Source organism: Ambystoma mexicanum, chromosome 4p, assembly GCF_040938575.1.
Source record: "Ambystoma mexicanum isolate Mex_15411 chromosome 4p, UKY_AmexF1_1, whole genome shotgun sequence".
In the NCBI taxonomy this organism is placed as follows: domain Eukaryota; kingdom Metazoa; phylum Chordata; class Amphibia; order Caudata; family Ambystomatidae; genus Ambystoma; species Ambystoma mexicanum.
This window is the reverse complement of record NC_090927.1, coordinates 497,772,012-497,798,656: the sequence shown is the minus strand read 5'-3', so window position 1 is coordinate 497,798,656 and position 26,645 is coordinate 497,772,012.

Sequence of the window (26,645 nt, the reverse complement as noted above, 5' to 3'; positions counted from 1 at the left end):
CAACCATAACTCGCGCCACCGTGCACTGCTAACACTAACACCCAGGACATCAAAGATGCCATCACAAATGTCATTGATGACATCACTGATGACATCACATGTCTGGCCCTCCCTTTTTTCCCTTTACTGACATATCTAGGCCACATAGTTTTCTTCAGTAACATTCAGGAAGTAAAAATTGAAAAGATACTATATTTGTAGGCTTATCCTTCAAGTATGTTCTTATAGTAATTCCCTTAGTGCCAAGTCACATCATATGAAACATATACATAGCGGAAGACACAGGCTTGAAAGAGAGAAATCCTTTCTGTGCATGAAGATAATCATTAGGGTTATCAGCACTTTGTCATAGTTTTATTTTTATTACTCCACCTTCCCTGTATATGCTCATATTTGTATACATTATACTCACTCTCCTTTCCTTTGGGTGCAGTCACATCATGTGATACACATACATATGGTAAGTAGCAGCTTTGAAACAGAGCAATAGTTTCTCTGCATAAAGACAATCAGTTAGGTTATGAACTCTTTCTGCTACTACTTCTGCTTTTTTGTTTACTTCACTGTCCCTGTATATAGTCATATTTGTATGTGTTGTTGTCTCTTTGTGTTTTGTCTGTAATAATTATGTATTAAGTGGGTTTTATCTACTTATTACATGTTTCACAGTACGCAAAACTCTAATAAGAAAGCAGTTATCATTTCACTATTTAACATGGCAAGATTATGAATATGGCACCTTACTCATGTATGCTGCACACACTGCCTATGTTTCTGCATGAGTAGCTTAGTATACTGGATATAACTTCATAATAGAATGCTATTTATATCAATGCATTGCTTAATGCACTAATTAGCTCATGATATTTATCCCAATGATCCTTGACAGTTTTTGGTCAGCATTATAAGAATCCCTTGTACAGAGTTTTTATGAAAAGTAAATGCACATGTGATGTCATCAGTGATGTCATCAATGACATTTGTGATGTCATCTTTGATGTCCTGGGTGTTAGTGTTAGCAGTGCAGGGTGGCGCGAGTTATGGTTGCTTATCTTACCATAACTGCCGAATTTCAGGGGTTTTTCGGTTTTACTTTGAACCATAACGTCCCTTTAACAAAGTTTTTTCACTGAATTTCATAGGTTTTTAGTAGCACAACTTAACCATAACGTCTCTTTAACAAAGTTTTTTTTACTGAATTTCATAGGTTTTTAGTAGCACAACTTAACCATAACGTCCCTTTAACAACGTTTTTTTACTGAATTTCATAGGTTTTTAGTAGCACAACTTAACCATAATAACCCTGACTTTAAATACATGTAACATAGAACATACTGAACCCCTAGCTAGTGATTTTGATGTCCGCGGACTACCATCATGTCCGCGGACATATCGAAAATCTGAGCGTGGTGAATGTAAATTTAAAAAGTGTGCCCCATTTCCCCTTTGAGGTTGGCTCTGAAAAGAGACGTTTTTTTTGGTTTTTTTGCAGATGCTTGACAGACACCTGTTATTTTGTATTTTTTTTCTTCTTTATTTCTTACTTTACTCCTAAAATCTTCACATAACCTTCTCCAAAGCAACCCCTACATTCCAAAACAACATGGCATTTCCCATAAAAGATAAGGAAATGCCATCTTCTTTAAAATGAACAGCATTACTGGAATCAATATTCTCATTATTACAGAAGAACATACCAGCTCTAAGCATGAAGGCACACATGCCTCGGTTGATTACACACCTAGCATTGTTTTGCTGAGGACAAAAAACTGAACTATTGTCCCCTATTGCCCTCGGTAGTAATCCAGAAAAAAATACTTTGGCATTTGGAAGGATGTTCATTACTGCTTGAACCAAGTGTTCCAAATCTGCCAACAAAGTAGGGGCACTGACATAGCCCAAACCGAAAGCACTATAGTGCAAAACTACCACACGGGGACTGTTGATGCTGCCCATATCTTTACAAACTTGTACAATTCCCTGTACATTGCAATCAGGCACAGTGCTCCACACAACCTCCACTCCTTTAACATCAAAATGTTTTGCAACATGCCTGCATTGAGCATACTGTTGTAAACCATGCACAAACATATCTCCGAGCACCAACACCCTGACTTTCTCCACTTCTGCCATCTTCACTACACACAGTCTCTTTCAACACAAATCCACAACCTCAACATCTGATTGGCTGATCTCTACAGTCTTCTTTCCATGCTGGATTTGCTGGAAAACCCCGGATGTAGCACGCCCTGTCCATGGACAGCCGCGGTGTCCGCGGACCGCGTAACTCTTGGACAGCCCTTCTACCATTTCCACTTCACTCTCTGTGCCATTCCCTCATTGCATACAGCTAAGCAGTCACACAATACGGAGAACGTCCTCAGAACACCCCCATTTTGTTTATTTTATTTTTCGAACATTTCAGGACACCGCAAGTGTTCTTATAACACATGCAACTTTCCAGCGAACAATTCGGACAACGTCCTCAGAACACCCCCATTTTCTTTATGTACGAACATTTCAGGACACCGCGAGTGTTCTTCTGGCTCACTCTTTTTTCTTTTGCTGGCATATCTAGGCCACATGGTTTTCTTCAGTAACAGTCAGAAACTAAAAATTGTATTTTATTTGTAGACGTATCCTACAAGTAGTTTCTTATAGTAATTCCCTTAGAGACCAGTCACATCATGTGAAACATATACATAGGGGAAGACACAAGCTTTAAAGACAATAAATGATGATTTCTCTGTTTGAAAGCTGCTATTTACCCTATGTATATGTATATTGGTATGTGTTTTCTCTATAGTAATGCAATTATGTAATACATGGGTTTTATTAGCTACTTGTTACATATTTCACAGTACACAAAAATCTATTAAGAAAACAATTATCATTTCATTATTCAACATATTAACATTACGAATATTACACCTTCATCTTGTACGCTGCACACAATGCTATGTTTCTGCATTTGTAGCTTAGTATACTAGATAGAACCCAATAATAGAATGCTATTTATATCAATGCGTCGTTCAAAGCTCTAATTAGGGTATGATATTTATTGCAATGATCCTTGACACTTTTTTCACAACATTATAATAAGAATCCCTTGTACACATATTTCATGAAAAGTACATACACGTGTGATGTCATCAATTACATTTGTGATATCATCTTTGATGTCCTGGGTGTTAGTCTTAGCAGTGCACGGTGGTGGCACGAGTTATGGTTGCTTAGCTTTCCATAACTTGGGAATTTCAGGGTTTTTTCGGTTTTACTTGGAACCATAACGTCCCTTTAACAAAGTTTTTTTTATTAGCACGCAAACAATATACAAAGATGGAGTGTAAAAAGCAATTTCTCAGAGATGGCTGTACACAGAATGTTGCAAACTAAGGATTTATGGTCATTTACAGTGAAGGTCAGCTGCTTCCATTTTTTGCTCTCGTGCCGGAGAGGCCCACGACTCGCACTGTAAGGTTCTATTGTTTTTTGACCTTGACAGACAGGGATCGTGCTAAAAGACTTCTTTTGAAGGAGTGTTGCAAAAATGTAAGACACAATAAGGATGAAATTTCTGAAACAAAACCACTTTTATATATTATATCACTATGAGAAAGATCGTTGGCACAGGCGGAGTCGTATTTTGGGACTGCACTACGCTTAGACAATGGAAAATGCCAATATAATGTAAGTAACCCTTTAGATTATTTTATACCGGAATATAATAACAATAGCGTGGCGTTAAAGCCCGGTTAAGTTCTACTTGTTCCTTCAATGTGGCATAGTGTTTTCTACCGCGCACTATCACCGCCGAATTGGTCCGCTGTCGCTTAGAAGGCTCTGAAAAAGGCAGAGGACAGAGGGTGGGTTAATGGGAACAAGTTAACATACTCCGTTGCACTATCCTCGCTAGCAAATAGTTTCACGCCCTAATAAATAAAATTAATATTTTTAATGAAGATCGGCTGATGAGACTAATTTATGTTTTTTAAAACAGGTATGTCCTCCCGTACTGTGAATGCCACGATTTTCAAACCCCGGCCGACGGATTTTTTAACTGCCAGGTGCAGCTACTTCTAAACAACTTCGTGACCCTCACCATTTTATTAGACAATCACCAAGGACCAATATGCCCTTACGCGGTACTAGCGGCTAGAAGCAACATAACAACCATTATGGTGGTCTAATGCCTCGTTGTTGGAACAGCCATACGATTATCAATGCCACCATAGTGCTTCTTTTATCATAAACCAACACCCTTTGTACCGCAAAGGAACAGCTCGTGACTCAAGATGAACTTTTGCAGATCGACAGCAAAGACAAATGCAAATCGCTGAATATTCTCTAAACATTTGATGTCAAATAAAAGTACTTTACGAAATGTACAATCTTGCTGTTTGCTTTTAAATCACAGTTTCATTTTCCGAATTGTAGCGCGCTGTGTTGTGAGATGATCTGTGTTGTTTTCTGGGTTCTGTGTAAAGTCGCGTAGGAACCGCAAAGGAACAGCGCATGACTCAAGATGAACTTTTGCGGATCAACAGCAAAGACAAATGCAAATCGCTGAATATTCTCTAAACATTTGATGTCAAATAAAAGTACTTTACGAAATGTACAATCTTGCTGTTTGCTTTTAAATCACAGTTTCATATTCCGAATTGTTGCGCGCTGTGTTTAGAGATGATCTGTGTTGTTTTCCGGGGTCTGTGTAAAGTCGCGGAGGACTGGAGATGACTGGGCGCGTTTGGCTACGCACCCTGTACCGTCACGGAGAGAGACGGGGAATATGAATGCTTTGATAATGTCAGGCTTAGGGGCGGGAGATATGATTTAGTGTCGCAAAAGCAGGTCAGCCAGGTCGATGGGGCAAGTGATAGGATTATCACATAATGTCAAAGCACAGCAGCCTGATTTATCGTTTCTTTAGTGGACAAAAAGTAGGGAAAGGGCCATAGGAAATTGTAATGTCAACGGACATAAGGCAGGTTCTTATAACACTTTCAACCTGACAACGAACAATACGAACAGCGTTCTCAGAACACCCCCATTTTGTTTAATTGCAAACATGACCTCCACGTCCACTCTTCCTCGTCCCAGTACTTACTTCATGAGGCCCCTGCCTCCGACACAGGACCTTCTTCTATTTCTTTAAATTCCTATAACTCCTCCCCGACATCCAAATCACTCAGTTTCATATTACCAAGCCGGAGCATGGGACCTTCCCCGCAGGGAGGGTGAGGAGGGTCGACAGTACTGTGACGAGGAAGAGTAGGACTAGGAGTAATGAAGATTACCGGTAAGTAATCAGAGCATTTCAGGACACCGCAAGTGTTCTTAGAACACATTCAACTTGCCAGAGTACAATACGGACAGCGTCCTCAGGACACCGCATTTTGTTTATGTACGAACATTTAAGGACACCGCAAGTGTTCTTAGCTCAATTTTAGCTTGCTTGCGAGCAAAACGGACACATACTCCGTCCTCAGAACATCCCACCATTTAATTTATATAGAACATTTCAGAACAGCCGTGTTGTCTGCAGACAAATCGAACACAACAAAAGCGTCTAGCATATAAAAAAAACAGAACATTGAACCTATCTCATACTCCCCCACCGTCCCCAATTACTCTTACACACCAACACACTCCACTAAATACAATTTTTAATCCAAGTTTCACCACGTTGTCCACGGTCGTAAGCGAATGCAAGATGGCGGGCGCCACAGAAAATCTGACACGCTTCACGCACCACGCCGTCCAATCAGTGAACATGTCGGGTGTCCGTGGACATCGCGCAAGCCACTCGGCCAATCAGGGCACTGTCCGTGGAGCGAACAGGGAAGTCCTTCTGTGAACCGAACGGAGATATCACTAATTTTTTTTGCCTTACATTTTGGTAATTTTAAAAAAAACTACTGGACGGATTTACACCAAATTTGCAAAAGCACGGTTTCGGGACCAAGCCCCCGCTCCTGCCGCAAATTTGGTGTAAATCCGTCCAGCGGTTTGGGCTGTAGGCGTGCGCAACGTTTTTTTCCCATTATGTCTATGGGAAAAAACAAAAGTTTTGGGACCCCCCTTATAACTTTGCCCCCCCCTGGACCAAACCTCTCCAAACTTTGCAAAAATTCAGAGTGGGCCATATACTGTTTTTTGCAAAGTTTGGTCAGGATTCGTCCAGAGGGAGCGAAGTTATAAGCCACCCAAAAAATGCTCTTCCTATGGAAACACCAACTTAACCATAACCACATGTACGCTACCGCGTCCATGTAATATGTATATATGTATATGTTAAGTGTACATAAAGTAATGCTTATTAATTTGATTATATAGAGAAGTGTCTACCATTAGTTTCACTATCTTCAGACATTTCACCATGTGGGAAATTCTCCTCAAGCCATTCTAAAGTATTTGACATTTCTTTGAGGAAAAAAAATATATATTACTTTTATTGTATTTAATATAGACATTTTAGAAATATATAAGAAAAAAAAAGTTTACTTACTAGATTGTAGTAAGTTGTCTTCTCACTGTTCTGTAGATCTGCTGCTGCTCCTAGTTGTGCAGTTTCTGTGAGGTAATTATGTTAGAAGCGTAACTTTCTTGTTTTGGTATATTCCATTTTACTATATATGGTATTTAAATGGATGTTTGATGTGTTAATTATATAAGTTCTAATTCTTATTTATTACTATATATAATGTGTTTGTGTGTTGGTTTTTCAACTTGTACAGTGTTCATATGGCATGATATAACAATTTAAGATACCCCTGAGTTTTTGGGTAGTATTGGTGTTGTCCGCGTCCGTCCGCGGACATTCGCACAGTCCACGTACATCAAAATCACTAGCTAGGGGTTCAGTATGTTCTATGTTACATGTATATAAAGTAAGGGAATCCTAGTAAACATCTATCAAATGTACACTATGAATATGTATATTCAGTAAAATAAAATTTGATAAAGGGAGATATGGTCAAGTTACGCTAATAAAAACCTATGAAATTCAGTAAAAAAAAGTTTGTTAAAGGGACATTATGGTTAAGTTGTGCTACTAAAAACCTATGAAATTCAGTAAAAAAAACTTTGTTAAACGGACGTTATGGTTCAAAGTAAAACCGAAAAACATCTGAAATTCGCCAGTTATGGTAAGCTAAGCAACCATAACTCGCGCCACCGTCCACTGCTAACATTAACACCCAGGACATCAAAGATGACATCACAAATGTCATTGATGACATCACTGATTTTTAGTAGCGTAACTTAACCATAACGTCCCTTTAACAAAGTTTTTTTACTGAATATGTATATATATATTACACAGCCATGGTAGTGGCTGTATAGTTTTGGTTAAGTTGCTGTTTCCATAGGAAGAGCACTTTTTGGGCAGCTTATAACTCCGCTCCACTTGGACGAATCCTCATCAAACTTTGCAAACAAAGTATATGGGCCACTCTGAAGGTTTTTTGGAAAGTTTGGAGATGTTTGGTCCAGGGGGGGCAAAGTTATAGGGGGGTCCCAAAACGTCTTTTTTCCCATAGACTGAATGGGGGAACATTTTCCGCACGGCTACAGGCCAAACCGCTGGACGGATTTCAACCAAATTTGCGGCAGTGGCAGGGGCTTGTGACAATCCATCCAGTACTTCCCTTAAAAAGTATGTGTGTACAAATTAGTGATATCTATGTCTGCTCTGCGGTCAAACTTCCCTGTTCGCTCCGTGGAGAAGATTGCAATTGGCTATTGCATGGCGTGCTGGCCGTGACCATGTTGTGCTTTCACCGATTGGTTGTGGCACAGCGTGAAGTGCGTCTTAATCTTTCGAAATGTCCACCATGTTTACTCCATTTTCTGTTGAACGCGGACATCGCCGCTAATATACCTAAACGAAGTTCAAACCAATGCACTTGTTACACTTATGGAACACTGTTTGGAAGCTTGAGCGTTAATGAGACTTGGTAGTAGAAAGTGAAACATTGAAGTATTCTTGTTAGCACTATCGTACGGTACAGTGAAACTTGCTACTCATTGTACAAAATGAACTTACTGCGTCCATTTTACAATACATAAACAACATTACTGTGGTCAGACTGGCGGGAATGTGAGGCAGCCACCTGCTCTATTTCGTACACACAGCAGTTCTGCGCGTGTACGGGAGTAGCGGTACTCATGAATAACCATCAGTGGTTCTGCATGCATTTATATGAGTTTGAAACTCAATAAAAATCAAACTACCTAGCAAACATTCTCACTCTCTCAGGCCAGATTGGAAGAACCAGCAGGTTATGAACAGTACAGAAAAGAAAGGACCTGTAAACAGTCAGTCTCAGCTCAGTATCAGGAAATGTCTGTCGCTTGTCCTCACAAAACTTCCCTCACCTTGCCACCAGGTAACACAACAAAAAATGCATGCATTCAAAGTCATATTCCCCATCAGAATGTATGGAATCAACTTTGAACGGAACTGCCTGCATACATCAGCTCTGAACTCCCCCCGCCCCCAAAATAGGATCGTCTGAGATGTGTACTCAACATAAATGTGTGGTGATGCAAGGAAATGTAGCTGCACACATTTGCTATGACCTCCCCATAAGACATGTTGCTTTTGACCATATGTTGATCTTATGCCACGCACTCCAAATCACCTATGCCACTGTATTGACCATGAAAGCTAGTAGAGTGCTAGTACAAGTCCCCATGTAAAAATATGAATCACAAACAGTGTTCGAAGTGTACAAAAAGAAGTAGTGAAACTATGTTCGCTGCTGGCCTGCCCACGCTCCCCACAAACCCCATTGCTGCATCTCCTCCCAGCCACAATGCAAAAGCCCAAACAAACACACCTGCTGTTTAAGGGAATGTTCAGTGCATTGTGGTGAAGTGTAAGTTTAAACTTCTTTCCTACACTTTTATTTTAAAAGTTTAGTATTTTGGAACAGTTTATTTTTAAAAGAAAATTATAGGAACAGTACAACGTTTCTTTTTTTTAAAGTAGAGGAGCACCGCTCCAAACCGCTCCCGACCACTGATCACAAATAAAGAAATAAAGATATTAGGGTGGGGGATTATACATTTGGTGGAATTAGGTGCCATTTTTAAACAGAACAACCTGGTTGTATTTGGACAAAAGCAAATGAAAAATAATCATGTAATGTATTTATTCTTTCTATAAGATAATGAATTTAAGGCACTAAATCTACAGCCAGGGAGCAGCAATGGATATGTAATTCAAGATTGTCTACTTGTTCATTGCCCTAAGTGTTTCTTTCTACAGTCAAAACTATCTAATGCTTTAATGAGCGACATTTACATCTGTACATATCATTGTGAGACTTTGTTTTTAGATGACGGTTACCGTCCATCATGGGAATGTACATTCCATTAACTTTGAGAGCTCCATCTCCTTAATGAATGAAAAGGGAACACAGTCACCCGATTGCCAAAAGCGTGTCTTCTTAGATTCAAGTCACGTACACTTTCGTGTTTAATGTGCTGCTCCATCTTCCTCCGGAGGCCTCATCAGTTACTGAGGGATTCAGAAGCAGTCTAATTTACTTGATGCTTCAATAATTGCCACTGATTGTGTCTTGTAATACCTCTGCCTTTTGCACATTTCCTATGTATTGCATTATTTGAATGTGTGTGTAGTGCTCATACCTTTGCTTAATGTAGCTCATCGGCAATTTGTCAGCAACACAAGAGTTCAGGAATATGTGAAGGCGATGTATACACAGTGTCATGTGTCAATGAAAGTTGAAGTTTGAAACACATACGTTTACATTGCACTGATGTGTTTGACGTCAAAATTAGGATGTAAACCTTCACCAACATTTTCTCGACCACTGCATTCACACTGACATGTGTGCTTGTTCTTACATGTTCTCAGTTGATTTAGTGCTGAAGTATACACTTAAACACTTTGTGGCCAAATATTGAGACTAACCTATATGTCTTTTGAGGGGATAATGATGAGGATCTCAAATGGTTCTCTGTGCCTACACCCACTACATATTTCGACTCTGTGTGTAATCAACAACACATTTTCAGGCCGATTCATGGAATAATTAGCGCGGCGCAAGTGGGCAAAAACGTGCGAATCGCAGTGGAATAGCGAAAATCGCAGTGCAAGTGCGAAAATCGCACGAAAAGCAGCGCACATCGATTCATGGAAGGCCATGTGCGAGAAAACCAGCGGATGTGCGAAAAAAATGTGCGCAGCGCACGTTGGCGCACAGGCCATCTAACTGCGTGCGCCAGGTCACAGCGAAAATCGCACAGGCCACAGCGAAAATCGCACATAGCGCGGCGCACGCAACAAAAGTAGGCAGAACACGGGCGTAACACTCGGAATGGGGAACAACTTGCCAAAACGTGGGCGTCATGGGGGAAGTACAGGGCACAAGTGCGCGGAACGCCCACACGCTCGCCTACAACACGTATTCATGGAATAGAATAGGGCAAAAAAGCGCACGCTCAAACCAGCGCACAGGCACAAACACGACCGCCACAAGAAAGCAGGCGGTAGCGTCTCTGCGGCTGTAAGGAATGTGCGCCAAAAGGTGCGCCAACAAATAGCACCTATATACTGCCATGATGAATGTCCTATACTGTGGCCCTCCAGGACAAATGACGTGCAAAGGGGTACCCACAAACACGGACACCCGCTGACCAAAAATACGTGTTTGTGTATACCGGGGTGCACGGGAAGTCTCACACGCGATTTGGCCGGGTACGTGGATTTCAGGGGTGCGCGGGAAGTTCCACACGCGATTACATCAGGGTACGTGTATTTCAGGGGTGCGCGGGAAGTTCCACACGCGATTTCATCAGGGCACGTGTATTTCAGGGATGAGCGGGAAGTTCCACACGCGCTTGGCCCAGTGCGAGCAGGGTATGTGTATTTCAGGGGTGCGCGGGAAGTTCCACACGCAATTTCATCAGGGTACGTGTATTTCAGGGGTGCGCGGGAAGTTCCACACGCGATTGGCCCAGTGCGAGCAGGGTATGTGTATTTCAGGGGTGCGCGGGAAGTTCCACACGCGATTTCATCAGGGTACGTGTATTTCAGGGGTGCGCGGGAAGTTCCACACGCGATTGGCCCAGTGCGAGCAGGGTACGTGTATTTCAGGGGTGCGCGGGAAGTTCCACACGCGATTACATCAGGGTACGTGTATTTCAGGGGTGCGCGGGAAGTTCCACACGCGATTTCATCAGGGTACGTGTATTTCAGGGGTGCGCGGGAAGATCCACACGCGATTGGGCCAGTGCGAGCAGGGTACGTGTATTTCAGGGGTGCGCAGGAAGTTCCACACGCGATTTCATCAGGGTACGTGTATTTCAGGGGTGCGCGGGAAGTTCCACACGCGATTGGCCCAGTGCGAGCAGGGTACGTGTATTTCAGGGGTGCGCGGGAAGTTCCACACGCGATTTCATCAGGGTACGTGTATTTCAGGGGTGCGCGGGAAGTTCCACACGCGATTGGCCCAGTGCGAGCAGGGTACGTGTATTTCAGGGGTGCACGGGAAGTTCCACACGCGATTCCATCAGGGTACGTGTATTTCAGGGGTGCGCGGGAAGTTCCACACGCGATTGGCCCAGTGCGAGCAGGGTACGTGTATTTCAGGGGTGCGCGGGAAGTTCCACACGCGATTACATCAGGGTACATGTATTTCAGGGGTGCGCGGGAAGTTCCACACGCGATTTCATCAGGGTACGTGTATTTCAGGGGTGCGCGGGAAGTTCCACACGCGATTTCATCAGGGTACGTGTATTTCAGGGGTGCGCGGGAAGTTCCACACGCGATTGGCCCAGTGCGAGCAGGGTACGTGTATTTCAGGGGTGCGCGGGAAGTTCCACACGCGATTTCATCAGGGTACGTGTATTTCAGGGGTGCGCGGGAAGTTCCACACGCGATTAGCCCAGTGCGAGCAGGGTACGTGTATTTCAGGGGTGCACGGGAAGTTCCACACGCGATTTCATCAGGGTACGTGTATTTCAGGGGTGCGCGGGAAGTTCCACACGCGATTGGCCCAGTGCGAGCAGGTTACGTGTATTTCAGGGGTGCACGGGAAGTTCCACACGCGATTCCATCAGGGTACGTGTATTTCAGGGGTGCGCGGGAAGTTCCACACGCGATTGGCCCAGTGCGAGCAGGGTACGTGTATTTCAGGGGTGCGCGGGAAGTTCCACACGCGATTACATCAGGGTACATGTATTTCAGGGGTGCGCGGGAAGTTCCACAGGCGATTTCATCAGGGTACGTGTATTTCAGGGGTGCGCGGGAAGTTCCACACGCAATTTCATCAGGGTACGTGTATTTCAGGGGTGCGCGGGAAGTTCCACACGCGATTGGCCCAGTGCGAGCAGGGTACGTGTATTTCAGGGGTGCGCGGGAAGTTTTTCACGCGATCGGGCCTGGGGGAGCGGGCTACGTGTATTACAGGGGTTCGCGTGAAGTTTTTCACGCGATCGGGCCTGGGGGAGCGGGCTACGTGTATTACAGGGGTTCGCGTGAAGTTATTCACGCGATCGGGCCTGGGGGAGCGGGCTACGTGTATTACAGGGGTTCGCGTGAAGTTTTTCACGCGATCGGGCCTGGGGGAGCGGGCTACGTGTATTTCAGGGGTTCGCGTGAAAAACTTCACGCGATCGGGCCTGGGGGAGCGGGCTACGTGTATTACAGGGGTTCGCGTGAAGTTTTTCACGCGATCGGGCCTGGGGGAGCGGGGTACCACTCACCGTCTGCCTTGCGTGTAGAAGAACGCGTAGCCAACACCCGCTGTGAAGTAATAGCGTGTGAACCCCAACGGATGGAAAACACACGCACCGCACGAAAAGCACGTACAGAACATAAAGGCACGCGGGATCACCAAGCCCTGCCAGGGCAACGCCCGTGCGCAAAACGTCACAGACGCACTTACGCTGTAAGGGCCTTTGGTCCAATGAAATCGTGTACGCGTGCTGACGCGCTTACGCGCTAAGGGCCTTTCCTCGATTTTCACGCTGACGTGCAGGATTTTCACGTGCCAAATCACTCCGTATCAAGCTGGCCACGCGAAAACACACGGAAGACCACGCTCCTGCCCAGAAGGCCGAATTACTGCCCCCCAGTGCCCCGAGCAGCCTCCCACGTGCCATCTGCTGCTGCCTGCCTGCCTGCCTGCCTGCTGCCACCGTGCCCTGCCATTTGGTGCCTGCACATCAGCCATCTGCAGGTGTCCAGTTGCTGTGTCCACCCCTGCTGGAACAGAAGACTCCCGACTCGGATAACATCGCTCCACAGCCCAGCCCCAGGACCCTGTTGCCCATCCACTCCTGCCCATGGGGTTGCCATGTCGGGCACATCCACATCTGACCCCAGTGGCAACCCCCGGCCAGAGGGGCAGAGGGGCACCAGCTTCACTGCCACCGAAGTTGGTGTCCTGGTGGAGCAAGTCCTGGCGCAGTATGATGCCCTCTTCGGATCGTCCCGCGCCAACAGGGAAGGACGGGAGAGGATCTGGGCCGACTGTGTGGTTGCCATCAACGCGGAGGGGGTGGCAACCCGCACCATCCAGAAGGTCAAGAAGCGCTGGGAGGACTTGAGGTCCAGGAACCTCATGAAGGCCCGGCGCCTCGTGGAGGGGGGCCGGGGCCGCATGAGTTCCATCCAGTTGAGGGTCCTGGAACGCGCACACCCAGCGCTCCACGCCCATGTCCTTGAGAGGGAGACCCGTCTGGAGTTGAGCGGTAAGTGGCCAAGCATTGCTGTGTGAGACAGGGCATGTTGCAGTGTGCTGGTTGTCTGATACTTGCCTGCATGTGTGACATAGGCCATGTACCATGTATGTGTGCAGGGACATCATGGGAATGCATGTGCGACCTGTAATGTGTGAACCGCACGGTTGTTGCATGTGTTTGAATGCGACATGGGGAGCCCTGTGCAGATTGCACACATGAAAGCATGGCAGTCTCTGTTCCTGGACATGGGTGGGGGCGAGGGATGGGTGCTGATGCCAGATACATATGTGGAATCCATGTCTGTGTGCCTGACCTGCGTGTCTGTGACTTGTGAGTGCCATGGATGCATGACACATGTCTGTGACAATGTACAGATTCACTGATGCAGCCTAGTCATCCTTGTATGCACTGTGATTGGGGTGTACGGGGCCAGATCGTTGTGACTGAGGTGAAGTGTGTGCATGTGATAGGCATGACCCATGATGCATGTGAGTCCCATTACATTGTATGATTCGAGAGTCCATTGGACATGCATTGAAATGTCCATGGCACGCACCATGACTGTCACTGTGTGTGTTTTGCCTGGACTGACACATGTGTTGTGGTGTGACATGATGGAAGTGTACTTTGACAGTGGCACTCATCTGCTATTCCTTCCTGTCTAGAGGACCATTGTACAGTACCCTGATGCTTGTGTTCTATGTCTCCCTCTACGCAGCGGCTAGTGAAGGAGAGGGCGGAGACGGCGCTGTGGAGCAAGGCGGCGGGGATGCCCCCACGGCTGCAGCGGAAGGGGTGGGTGAGCCCCCACAGGGGCCTGCTACGGCGGTAGACGGCGAGGAGCCATCCAGGTTGGTGGTTTGCACAGAGGAGGAGGAGGCCGCCACTGAGGCGCACATGGGGCCTGGTGGGGGCATCCCTGCTGGTGCAAGTGGTGCAGTCCAGGGGCAGGGGCAGGAGGCAGCACAGGTCACCGTGGAGGGGCCTGTGCATGTCGCTGTCCCTGAACCTGTGGGTGCACCACCTTGCACCAGCAGGGATGCCCCGTCCCAGGCCCGTCCGCAGGTAGAGGGGATGTCCATGTCATCTGACTCCCCTCCACCTGCGGACGAGGGGACCCCTGGCCGTGTGGAGAAGGTCCTGATTGGGGTCGCGATGCGCACGGCTGTGATTCGTGATGCCGTGCGTGCTTCCCAGGAGGAGCACGCACGTCATCACGAAGAGCACCGTGCCGACGTGGCCCAATTGGGATCGGCCATGTTCGGGGGTTTCCTGCATGTGTCGGCCAATCTGGCGGCCCTCTCCTCCTCTGTGGAGACTATACGCCAGTCGTTCTCCTTGCCGTCTTCCGGCCCAGATGCCACCAGGGCCCCCTGTGGACCTGCCCTGACCAATGCAGCCAGCTCGGTGGGGATTCCATCCCTGCCACAGCCGGGAGTCAGAGGTCCAGCAGGGGTGGACAACACAGCAACTGGACCCCAGCAGATGGAGGATTTGACGGCATCATCGGGCAGGGCACGTGCATGACGGCGTCGGTGGTTTCCATCATCCTGGATGCCGTCGTGCTGGCAGAGGCAGTGGCGTCGGAGGCAGCAGCAGGCTCGACGTGGGAGGCATCATGGCTCGGGGCCATCAAGATCAGAGGGGCAGGCATCGGCCGGAGGGCAGGAGAACCCTGGGATGGTAGTGTCTTCCGTGTGGGAGCAGTTGGTCCAGCGGATAGGTGCGGAGCGGCAGCGGGCGGAAGAGGAGCGGCTCACCATGGTCAGGGCGGAGTTCTCCATGCGTCGGGCGTTGAGGCGGGCTGAGTGCCTCGAGGAAGCTCGCAGGGAGTTTGAGGTGAACATGGGGTTATCCCTGCGAGACCTCGGGGCCAGGACAGAGTCCCGCCTCCAGGACATCGACATGGAGTTCGATGATGCCCTGGCCGGCAACATCACAGAGTGAGCCGCAGGACTTGCCCGCTGCCATTGTATATAGTTCTTTAGTTAGTTAGTGTTAGGTTTCCTTTATTTTTTGAGATTTTTTTGGACCGCTCGGACAATGGCCACTTTTCTGTATATAGTTTTTTTATTAGGTAGTAGTAGGTTTCATTTATAGTGTTGGGCTCATGGACCCTGGAATATTCTTGTGTATAGTTGGATTTTTTAAAATACATTTTTTTGATTTATATTTGTGTTCACCATGAGGCAATGGTTTTTCCTTATTTTTTTTCACCATGATTTTGCTTTGGACAACATTAGTTTTTGGATTCCTTTGTTTTTTGGATTTTTACATTACTTATCGGACATGGACAATTTATTTTGTTATCCCCGTTGTTGTATGTTTGATTAGTTTACTTCATTTTCTTCGAGAATACATGTTTTTATAACTTTCTTTTGTGGTATTTTCTCATTGGTTTCATGCATGTCATGATATGGGTTTTGACATTCACTTGCACCCATTGTGTATGTGTGTGTGACGGACATGTGTTCATTTACATACTTGCCATTGGGGTTGTATCATGTAATTGCATTTGCTATGTGGGTGGATGCAATCCTTGGCTGGGTGTTTGTGCTGGGTATGCTGCCCATTACTGCCATGATTGTGTATCGTCAGGACCTGGGGGCAGGGGGACATGGTTGGGGGCCTGCTGGCAGGTGCCCCACAGTGCTGGGGGGTGGGGGTGGTGGGGAACATGAGTTGGACATGGGTGGGGGCCTGCTGGCAGGTGCCCCACAGTGCTGGGGGGTGGGGGTGGTGGGAGACATGAGTTGGACATGGGTGGGGGCCTGCTGGCAGGTGCCCCTGGTGGCTGGGGGGTGGGGGTGGTGGGAGACATGGGTGGGGGCCTGGTGGAGGGTGCCCCTGCACTGCTGGGGGGTGGTGGTGATAGGGGACATGGGTGGGGGCCTGGTGGAGGGTGCCCCTGGTGGCTGGGGGGTGGGGGTGGTGGGAGACATGGGTGGGGGCCTGGTGGAGAGTGCCCCTGCACTGCTGGGGGGTGGTGGTGATAGGGGACATGGGTGGGGGCCTGGTGGAGGGTGCTCCTGGTGGCTGGGGGGTGGGGGTGGTGGGAGACATGGGTGGGGGCCTGGTGGAGGGTGCCCCTGCACTGCTGGGGGGTGGTGGTGATAGGGGACATGGGTGGGGGCCTGGTGGAGGGTGCCCCTGCAGGCTGGGGGGTGGGGGTGGTGGGAGACATGCATTGTTGATCAGTAGTGCAAGGTGACATGTGGGTTGGCTGGGGGGCATGCCCATGGTGGATGGGCTGCCTGCGGGAAATGAGCAGGGGTGCAGGGTAGTCCCCCGTGGTGTGGGCTGCCTGCAGGGGCCGTGGAGGTTGTGGAGCGTAACCCTGGGAGGACCCACACGGCCAATTCACGTGTAGTACTCCCCAGAACCCCTGAAATACACATTCCCTGCTGAAATCACGTGTGGAACTTCCCGCGCACCCCTGGAATACACGTACCCTGCTGAAATCGCGTGTGGAACTTCCCGCGCACCCATGGAATACACGTACCCTGCTCGCACTGGGCCAATCGCGTGTGGAACTTCCCACGCACCCCTGAAATACACGTACCCTGCTTGCACGGGCCCAATCGCATGTGGAACATCCCGCGCACCCCTGAAATACACGTACCCTGCTCGCACTGGCCCAATCGCGTGTGGAACTTCCCGCGCACCCCTGAAATACACGTACCCTGCTGAAATCGCGTGTGGAACTTCCCGCGCACCCATGGAATACACGTACCCTGCTCGCACTGGGCCAATCGCGTGTGGAACTTCCCGCGCACCCATGGAATACACGTACCCTGCTCGCACTGGGCCAATCGGGTGTGGAACTTCCCGCGCACCCCTGAAATACACGTACCCTGCTGAAATCGCGTGTGGAACTTCCCGCGCACCCCTGGAATACACGTACCCTGCTGAAATCGCGTGTGGAACTTCCCGCGCACCCATGGAATACACGTACCCTGCTCGCACTGGGCCAATCGCGTGTGGAACTTCGCGCGCACCCCTGAAATACACGTACCCTGCTGAAATCGCGTGTGGAACTTCCCGCGCACCCCTGAAATACACGTACCCTGCTTGCACAGGGCCAATCGCGTGTGGAACTTCCCGTGCACCCCTGAAATACACGTTCCCCGCTTGGCGTTTGCCAGCCCAGTGAACTGGTCCAGGGTTAGCGCAGCCCTTTGCGATGATTTAGCAATTTTGATGGCTTTTCCTTGCGCGAGGGCGTTCTTGGGGGCGTTACTGGCGCTGCTGCAGGGTCGCTGCGATTCTCTGCGCCACGGCTGGTTTGGGAGCCTAAAATCCATGAATACGCTGTGCGCGGAAATCGGTTTTAGCGCACGTGCCTGGCGCAGACAATTGCACGCGGACACTCTGCACCAGCCGCTTGCGACACTTTTCTGCAAAATTCTATGAATTACCCTGTTAGTTGTTACATAAAGGGGAATTTCTGCCATGTAAGTAGTGTCTCAACCAGTTGCAGTATATTTAATGACACCACCTTCCTTTACTTCAACAATTTGCAAACTCTCATTATTTCTGTTCGATCATCCCAGAACATGACACTTTATAGATGGTGGGACAATTGTTTATACTTTGAAGTATTTTAATTCGCACTCTTACTGGATAGGTAGTCAGTGCCAATCTCTACCAGACCCCAGTAAAGCTTGTTTCCTCCACTGCACACAATAATGCCTACTGATGTGATGATTTATGTATTTATTGTGCATTTGTAAGGCACTCATACATCAAGTAAATTGTGTTTCAAAGTGCCCAAAGGGCAACATGGAGGGAACATGGGAAAGAAAAGCAAATCTAACAATGAAAGATAGAGGCAGAGCTACTAGGCCTTGTGAGCATTCAGAACGTGCAAGTGCAGGGAGAGAGAGGGACGAGTAAGTGGGGGGGTAAGTGCTAGTGTACCAAAGAGGGAGGTGCTAGGGAGTAAGCAGCTGTTAATCTGACTTGGTGAGAATGGTCAGCTGTCAATCACTATGTAAGTGCAGGCCTGTGGTGGCATAGGCCAGTGGGTGCCAAAGTGTTGGGAGCGAGCGGAGACTGGAGGAGATTGGGTGTGGTGGGCCAGGACCTATTAGCACACATACGGGCCTGATCATCAATCTCAGCAACTGTGGAGTTTAGCAGAAGAGGGAGGAAGGGAAGGAGGAGGTGAAAAGAAAGGTCCAGAGTAGCTATTGGAATTTGAGGAGATCCGGCTCAAGAAGAAGAGGAAGGGAGAGACTGTTCAATAAAGGGAGCCTGCTGGGGAAAGAGATCGTCCACCAGCTTGCTGTTTAGTGAAGCGCTTGACACACAGAGAGATGGTGCCGGTGGAACGTAAAGATCTGGAGGGAGAGTATTTAATGAGAGCCAGTTGTAGAAAGTATGGCCCCCTGCCAGACAGCCTTTTGGATGATGCAGAGGGATTTTAATTTGATCCCCAGTGGAGAGATTTTAGGGCTAGAGAGATGTGGTCCCTGGTCTTGAGACCAAGCATAAGACTTGCAGCCCTATTATGGATTAGTTGGAGGGTTCGTAGAGAAGAAGAGGTTAGATTAAGTAAAAGGCTATTGCGGTAGTCTAGCCTAGAGATAACCAGAGCTCTAGAGACATTGAGCTTCTGGGGGAAAGTCAGGAAAGGGAGAATTCCTTTGAAGAGGTGGAGTTGAAAGTTGGCCTACTTGGCAAAGTCCTGAATGTGAGGGAGTAAGGAAAGAGAGGAGTCAAAGAGGACGCTGAGGTTTCTGGATTCAGATGAAGGAGAAGGGGAGAACCCATAGAAGATGTTCAGAGTGAGGGGAAGAAATAAGGAACAGGAGTCCCAATAGGAAGGATCTCAGTCTTGCTAGCATTGAGGCAGAGATTGTTGGAAGTACACTAGGAGTGGATGGCAGATAAGTAGTCAGGAATAATGGAGGACATAAGGAGAGGATCAGAGGGAAGTTTGAAGAATAGTTGTGTGTCATCTGCATAGCACTGGAAGTTGGGGGAGAATGTGGAAATGGGGTGTGCAAGCGCAGCAAGACAGGTGTTAAAGAACCAGGGAGAAAGGTTAGCACTTTGGGGGACGCCACAGGTGTAGATGGAGGTGGGTGATTAGAAAGAGCACAGAAAAACCTGGGACAGACAATCCCAGAAGCTGGTTCTTCAGATGGTGAGCCTGAGGTCAGCCAGTCCAGTGCCTGCTTTGAGATACCTAGTGTATTGTGGAGCTGATTTATGAGGTTGGAGTAGTTGACTGTATCAAATGCAGAGGACTGATCAAGTAGAATGAGAACAGCTGGAGAGTTGGAGTCAAGAGATGCGAGCAGTTCCTCATGGGTGTTCAGAAGCACAGTTTCCATGCCTCTGGATGCTCGGAATCCAGATTGTTGGTCGTGTAGTCAACGAACAAGTTCAGTGTGCTGGGTCAGTTGGGGGAAGAATAGCTTCTCCAAGAGTTTCCCAAGGAAGGGTGTGATAGATATGAGGTGGCCGTTGGCTGGACAAGACGGGTCTGCAGAAAGTTTTTTCATGAGGGGCGCACAAGGGAGTGATTGAGGGAGGAGAGGAAATACCAAGCAGCAAAACAGTGGTTGCGGAAATCAGCAAGTGAAGGGGCAAGTGAGACAATATTGTCTGTAATGGTTCCAGAGGCACCAGGGGAGACCAGTTTGGGTGGAGACTGAGGGGACTACTCTTGTGACCTCATCAGGAGTGATAAGAGAGAAGGAGAGAAAGGCAGAGGGGGATTGGGAGGCCATAGGAGGCAGGGAGAGGGGGAAGAGGTGGGGAAGAGGGGCACAAGTGTGGTCAGGATGTCCTGAGTTTTTGCAGTGAAGTGTGTGGCCAGTGCGTTGCAGAGGCCTTGGGAGGGAAGAGGTGTGGAGGAGACTGCGGAAGGGTTGGCTAGTTCTTTGCAGATTTTAAAGAGTTCATCCGTGTTGTTGGATGCACCAGAAAGTCGAGCCTGGATGTGGGCCCTTTTGTTGGAGTGAACAGAGATTCAGTATTGCCTTTGGAGCAGGCGACAGGACAGTTTTTCAGATGGTGAGAAAGAGGTCTGCCACTTCCATTCCACAGCTCTGCACTTGCTTTTCAGGGCTGCAAGTAGGGAGTCCGACCAGGTGTTGCGCTTGGAGGCATCTTTCTGGTGGATCCTCATGACTGGGGCAAGAATGTCATGGGTGTTAGTGATGGCAAGATGGAGGTTGCTGAGAGCAGAGTCAGAGGTAGAGTCTGCAGTGGGGAGAGAGTCGGATGAAGGTAGATGTGAAGGCAGCAGCTGACACTCGTTTCATTGGGTGGATGTTCGTGAATGGGGTTGGCAGGGCTTAGGGAGGTGCAGTCACAGGGCTGAGAGGACCCATGTGAGAAGAGAGGAGATAATGGTCTGACCAGGAGAGTGGGGTGATCAGTGGGGGGAGAGTTAAAGATCAATGGGGATGAATGCATCAAGAGTGTTTCCATCTGAGTGGGTAGAACCAGAAGGGAGAATGGAATGGGAGAGCGAGGTGCAGTGGTCATGGAAGAGAGTGGATGCCGTGATTGTGGAGTCAAGATGGATGTTGATGTGACCCAGGAGAAGGAGTTTGGAGGTGGTTGTGAGGAGGTGGCCTATAGGTAGTGGAAATGGTCAGAGAGAAGGTGGCAGAGACGACCAGCTAGCAAACCAGGATCTCAAAAGAAGAGTAAGTCTGGGTGGGTATAAGGGAAGAAGGGGCCAGCACAACAAAGATCAGAGCAACCCCTCAGCCAGCATGGTTAGGGGGAGGCTTGGAGATGGTCTTATAACCATCAGGGAGAAGGGAGTCAAAAGAAGTGACTGAGTTGGTACTGAACCACATTGCGGTAAGATCAAGGATACCGAGGTCAAGGTCCTCAAGGAGGAGGCAGATGTTGGCAGAGTGTTTGATGGCAGAATGAACATTACAAGTGGCTTGATAAAAAAGGTCACCACCTTTGAAGGTTTTACGAGGAGAGGTGCAGGGGCATTAAACACCAATCAAGGGGGGGGCAGAATGAGTAGAAGAAGGAGTAGCAGGTGTGGGAATGAAGTTCAAGAGGGGCAGCAGGCACCAGTCATAGAGGAGGAGGTTGAGTTGAGGACCCTGAACCAAGATGCGCCAATATGATAGACATTAATTATACACCTGGGTGATACAAAGCCCACCAAGAGTAATTCGCATCTAGTGCCACCATTCATGGGTGACAATGTTAGAGGAGAGAGAGGAGAGATGAGATGAGGGCTCCATAGATCTGGAGAGGGGACAGAAAAGAGGGTTTAAGTGAAGATCTGTCTGGAAGTTGCACTGACATAGGTGTCTCTGATAGGTAGGCCAGGGTTAGTGGTCAGGATGTCTTTTTTAAGCTTTTTTCTTCTATTCTTTGGGAGAGAGGGAGGATAGGTGATAGTATAGAAGTTTGAAAAGGTAGGGCAGATGGTGAGTGCCATAGGGGCGGCAGAGGATAGGAGGAGGACAGAGGAAGGCCTGCACAGCACAGTATGAGCACAAACTCACCAGTTGGCCTAGTAACCAAGGGAAACAAGAACACAGATGCAATGGGAACAATTTAGTACTGAAAATGTCCCCTGGGCATCTGTAATTCCCTAAACACAGGCCAAGGCAACACTGTGTTTTTTATTTATTTATTTATGTATGTATTTATTGGTCATTTATATGGTGCCTATACACAGGTGTTTCCAGGCGCCACAGGACAAAATGGGGTGGGGGAGGCATGAGAACCAAAAAAGAACAGCACACATAGTTATATTGGCCTTGTGCCAATCTTATTGTGTAAGTGCATGACAAGATGGTAAGTGCAAGGGGCAGGGGGTGGAGGGATAGGTGCAGGAGCGGGGTATCCCTAAGGGTGGGGAGGGGAAGTGCTGGACGGGCCAAGGTATTAAGTGCCAGGGGAAGAGAGGGGAAGGGAGGATAAGTGTGGTGGGCAGGGAGGACTAAGTATGGCTAGTCCGGGAAAGGAAGCCGAAGGGCAAGTGATGGGAAAGGATGCTGGGCAGACTAGTAATTGGTGGTCTGGCCCCTGTATGACTCTGAAGGGGCCAGACCCAAGTCACAGCAGAAGATTGAGAGTTAGCATGGGAGGTGGAGAGGGAAGAAAGAGGAGAAAAGGAAAGTCTTGGAGAAGTTTTCAGAACTTAAGAGGATCCGGCTCAAGTTTGAGGTGAGAGAGAGGCTGTTCTAGAGGGCAGAGCCAGCCAAGGAATGGGATCTACCTTCCACTCTCTGCTTGGAGAAACATTTGATCTGGAGAGAGTTGGAACCAGTATAATGGTATAAATGTTAATTTGTAATGCACATAATACCAACAAGTGGTTTCTAACCATGGGATTCAAACCTGTGTTGCACTGCGTTGTCTTGCTTCCAAGACAAAACGTGTTGCCCTGGGCTATCTTTCTCGCCTAGACCAAGGACTCTGGCCGGGATGTATTTAGGGAGGGAGGAGGGAAAGCTGGAAGCAAAGAGGTCGCAGGCCCCAAACAGCCTTGTGGATGATGCAAATGGTCTTGAATTTGATCCTTGCAGTCACCGGGAGCCAGTGGAGAGATTTTAGGGCTGGAGAGATGCGGTCCTGGGCTTGAGGCCAAGGATAAGTCTTGCAGGCCTATTCAGGATTAGTTGAAGAGGGCAAACGGAGGAAAGAGGCAGGCTGAGAAAGAGGCTGTGGTAGTAGTCTAGCCTAGAGAGAACCAGGGCTCTCGAGTTGTTAAGCTTCTAGGGGAAGGTGAGGAAAGGAAGATGCAGCTGAAAAGACAGGTACTCTGGAAATGGCAACTTTTATTTAAAAAATATGAACTTTTTATAACTCTACCTGACATTTAAAAAGTTTACATTTTGGAAGCGTCACTTTTGTATGATTTAGCTGAGTGTTGCATGTAGTGGCAGCATATGACAATGTAGTATTTTAAATTCATAACTGAAAATCCAAAGGGCCAGAAGTTTTTTCTTTTGTTAAGAGCCATTCTTTTGGGAGTTAAATAACTCCCCTTCCTGTTCTGCTTATATTGCAGCCTCTCAATCACTGAGAGCCAGAAGGATGGATGGTGCCCTACAAAAATACAGAAATGTCCCACTTTGCTAGTTTGCAAATATATTGACACATCTTAAAGAATTCTGTATAATTTGCCTTCATATTCCCCCACTGTTTTTCTTTGCAGCACAGGTTAAAACCTTGTTATTGGAATTGAGGCCCACAAATCTCAAATGTATGTCAATTCAATCTTTATAATATCTTGTCTAATACCCAGCAAATGTATTTTAGGTGTATGTGTTAAATTGGTATGCAAAAATGCATTTGGCCCCATGGGTACCTGTAATTCCCTTAACAGAGGCCAAAGGCCACAGGTTATCATTGTTTTAGGGTACACACTCTTAAAATGGTAATTTTAGGTGTAAAACCTGTATTTTTTACACTCTGTTGACATTGTAAAGGCAACATTTGGGATTATTCCTTCTTTTTGATTTAACATGCTATGGTCTGTCAGATTATTTAATGTAACTGAAACATTCCATCTTAAAATATGGTGCATTGTGCATGGTCCGTTGATCCCAGGCATTGATATTAATATTTAGCTTAGATAGGGACCTACAATAAACAGAAACAATAACAAATTAAAAAATCAAATTTGCAATGTTTGATTTGACTGCACTGAAATTAAATCACCTTTTTTGGTCATAACATTGGAACCTTTTGTTTGTTTTAAATACTGACAACAGTGAATTCAGTGATGCTTTCCACTTAGGAGTGGGGGTTAATGCGAAAGGTCCCTCCTAGAGCAAATGCCAGTATTTTGTGATGTGTTTTTATATATTTCTAAATATCATTTTGAAAAGGTTGAGGTGCATTGGTTTTGTCTGTCAAAATGTACACTCAGAATGATTTGTTAAACCTGATTTTCTGCTCTGCGGTTTGCTGGTGTTGTACACACCAGTATTTGAAGAGAATACATATCTTCACAGTGTTGTGAATTAAATCGATTGATTTTTATAGAAATTATGTCAGCAGTAATTAAAACATGACTAGATTATAATTGATATTTATGTTTTTTCTTGTAGGCTTTGCTATATCAGGTGAACTGATTTTTAAAAGATCCACATTCCCAACAAAGAGTGTTGTCATAATTGCTTGCATGCACTGTTCTTCCCTTGAAGAAGTCCCATGACTGTGTATCTCTATCAACTGTGGGATGAAACATGTCGGGCCTTTTTCTGTGACATTATATTGGGGTTTTAAAACTTTTGGAGGCTAATTGTGGAACTCAAATTGGAAAATTGTGTTATAAAGTGTTATGAAATTTACATTAAATATGTGATGTGTATGCTGTTTTACAGTGATGGTGTAATACACTATTGTCACTTGGGTTATGTTTATTACTTTTATGATGAAAAATATATTTATATATTTTCTAAGATTTGCATAAACATAATAAAATATCAGATACTTTTTGATAACATTGTGCTACTGTTTGTGTACTTACTGATACTCAATCCCTACAAGAATTAGTCAGAGAGGTCATTTTTGTGTTTTGTCAGATGCACACCAATTTGTCCTGATGTGTTTTTCTTTCCATCAATAGTTCTTAGCCCCTCTTTGCTCTCAAAATGCATGTGTGAGAAGATCTACATTGGTATGACCACACACAAAATCAAGGTGAGGATAGTAGAACACAGAAGTTGTATCCACACTGAGAATTTCAATGCTCCTTTGGTCCAGCAGTTGCTAAGCCACCAGCACGCTGGAAATGATCTTCAATGGACCATTTTACTGCAAGCTGTTGGAAGTCATGCTAATGAGATATTAGCCAATTGGGAACATAGGCTTATTTTTATGACCAGTAGCCATGTGGTAAGGCCGAATGAAGAGTTAACTTGGCTGAGGCGAGTTTGCGACCATATATCCTCAGTCTGTGACTGCATTTTTTTCCCACATGGGCTTTGAATTTTCAAGCATGTCCTTGAGAACATAAACTATTAATCATTTACTAGTTTCTGCTATCTATTTCAGGTTGTTTTGCTAGTTTCTTAATTTGGTTTTCTTGAGAAATTGGCATAGGTAATTGACAATGGTGGTGTCTCTCCAATATGGTGATGTGTCTAACTAAGAACATACTCACAATGTAGTTGTTCTCATATGATAGACATTCAGGAAGTACACACAGTATGTGCGCCCCATCAAATGCAAGTCTGTGTTAGCAACTCCATGGCTCGCTCTGCCTGATGTGGTTTCAATGTTCTAAATTACACCATTAAGGTAGGATTATGCGCTTGTTTTGTTGTGTATTGAATATGGAACTAGGAGCACCAGTATGAGTGAATAATGTTCACATCACTGTACTGTTTGGGTGCTGTTATTGAGATACTTTTTAGACACTTAATATAGATCTCTATGTCCGCTGTATTGTGTAGTTTGTCAGAATCGTTCCACCCACTAGCTCTGTGTTGCATTTGAACTTGTTTGTGGAAGTACCATCAGAAGTACCATCAGAAGTAACTTATGTGAGCATTTCTGCAGACATTTAAGTACCTTCTAGGCACCTGGTGTAGAACTTTATGATTGTCGTATTGTGTATGTTTCTGGCATAGTTCCGGCACACTAGCAATTAGTTGCATTTGAAATTTGCATGTGGCATTAATTCCAATGCTATCTAACACAGATATACTCACCATGCCACTGCATATTTTGTTTCAGATGAATGCCTAACAATGCTCATCTACAGCACCATCTTTACAATTTAAAAGGGGACATTTTTTCGCCCCCTGTGGTGTTTTTTCATTGCCAAAATTCAGTACTTGGCCTTTGTGGATTCAGCTTCAGAGAAGTTCACTATTGAAGAGGCTGCACTCTTCTTTGCTGTAGTATGTAGAAGGCTGAAGATATTAATTACTTTGTTCTCTCAAGATCAGCTGTTCTGTGATAAGGTTATG